Below are 2154 nucleotides of genomic sequence, written 5' to 3' on the forward strand. Positions count from 1 at the left end.
ATATATTTTAACCTGTTTTGTCACAGTAGCTCTAATACCAATCTTCAAGTTGTAGTCAGCATCGCCACATCTGTCACATTTGTTTTTGATATAAGTTCAATTTACTCATATGCCTATGAAATGGAATCATTTTTAGCATCTATAGTAGTATCATTTATCTGCTGTACAAATATGTTTGCAGCTTTTTGTATGTGCCAGCTACTTTTCTGAGCACTGGGTATTCAAAAAGCAAAACCAGAAAGAAATACAAATATATTGTGCTAAAGGTTGTCACAAGTCAGTTGTGCAGTAGAGGTAACCCGACTCCCTGAGGCTCACTTTGTAAGTGATAAAATTGTCACTCAGTTCCCCATTATGTCTGAACCAATCCCAGTCCTTGTGACAGGGGCAGCTGATCGAATCATATATTCACTGCTACACAGTATCAGAAATGCATCTGTCTTTGGTAAAGACTAGCCTATCATTCTTGTGCCATTAGATATCACCGCCATACTTGTTGTCCTGAACAGCGTACTAATGGAACAGCAAGACTGTGCCCTTCCCCTCCTGAAAGATGTCATCCAAGCAAATCAAGAAGTTGCCTTCAAACACCTGGATGTGGCCATTCTCTTGGGCTCTGTGCCAAGAAGGAAAGGTGGAGAGAGAAAAGATTTACTGAAAATGTAAAAATCTTCAAACGGCCGGGTGCAGCCTTGGAGAAATATGACAAGAAGTTCGTTAAGGTTATTGTTATGGGAAACCCAGCCAATACCAACTGCCTGACTGCCTCCAGTTTGGCTCCAACCGTCTTCAAGGAAAATTTCAATTGCCTGACTTGTTTGGATTGCAACCAAACTAAAACTCAAATTACTCTTAAACCTGGTGTGACTGCTGACAATGTAAAGAATATTGTTACCTGGGGAAATCATTTCTTGACTCAGTATCCAGATGTCAACCAAGCCAAGGTAGTTGTTTTGAAGCTCAGAAAGATGACAGCCGGCCCCAGGGAGAATTCACAGCTGTGCAGCAGTATGGTGCTGCTGTCATCGAGGCTCGAAAATCATCCAGGGTGATGCCCACTGCAAGAGCCATCGCCAACTACATCAGAGGAGTCTGGCGTGGAGCCCCATAGGGAGAGTCTGTGTCCACGGAGGTTATCTCTGATAGTAGCGCCTATGGTATTCCCGATCATCATTCTACTCATTCTCTGCTGTATTCAAGAATAAAACCTGGAAGTTTGTTGAAGCTCTCTCTTTTAATGATTCCTCGTGTAAGAAGATGGATCTTACTGCAAAGGAACTGGCAGGGAAAACAAAGGAATTGCTTTAGAATTGCTTTCCTCTGTCTGACTATAAATCATTTTGATGTTACTAAGTGCCCCAATGCTGAAGAATCAAAATGTCGTGTTCGCCACTAGTACTAAATAATAATACTGCTATGTGTAAATTACTTGTGAAAAACAACACGTTTTGAAGATGATGTGCTTCTTGGTACAGACTTGAGTAATAGTTTATCATCATTCCGTTAATCCTGCATTCTAAATAAAACTTTATATTCAAATAAAAATAATAAAGGCAGTCTCAGGTTCCACTCTATCTGATAGACACTCATCCCAACTAGATTTTGCTTCTTCCCATTTCTTTCTGAAATAGATCCTAAAATGTATACAATCCAAGCAATGTATGCAGTTCTGCCCACATCTTCTTACCAGTCCAGGCTACTTTAAAAATCTGCAAACAGTGTTTGTGTGTGTATAAGCAATATCAAATTTATCACCATAATTCCAATGTGCAAAAAATGAAACATTTTCTTTAATTGGCTTTATCTTGCTCTTGTTCTCTAAAATGTTTCATTTTTGACAACTAAAAATTAACAAATTATTTTAACACACTGTGCAGAGTTGGCATGGCAGGTCTGAGATTGCTGTCTTTAGAAAGGCCTGCTTGCAAAGTTGGTCCTTGGCTGGCATCCAGGAATTTGGATTTGGGGAGGGTTCCCGCCATTCCCAGAACTGATAAGGACTCACTGTGCCTAAACTGTACAAACAATATGGTTTCGGCAAAACACCTGCTTTCCTTCTGGGGGTCTGGAATTTGGGTATGTGCTGGGCAGTGGTATCTAATGACCAGCCCCCAGTAAAAACCATAGGTCCTAAGCCTCTAGTGAGCTTCCCTG

General features: G+C 40.6%; 1 pseudogene; it reads left to right on the top strand.

Annotated features, from left to right (window-relative positions):
• Positions 1-354: 354 nt before the first annotated feature.
• LOC108299364 lies at positions 355-1308 on the top strand (annotated as a pseudogene).
• The last annotated feature ends 846 nt before the right edge of the window (positions 1309-2154 follow it).

This window comes from Cebus imitator, unplaced genomic scaffold (genome assembly GCF_001604975.1).
Source record: "Cebus imitator isolate Cc_AM_T3 unplaced genomic scaffold, Cebus_imitator-1.0 Scaffold21, whole genome shotgun sequence".
In the NCBI taxonomy this organism is placed as follows: Eukaryota; Metazoa; Chordata; class Mammalia; order Primates; family Cebidae; genus Cebus; species Cebus imitator.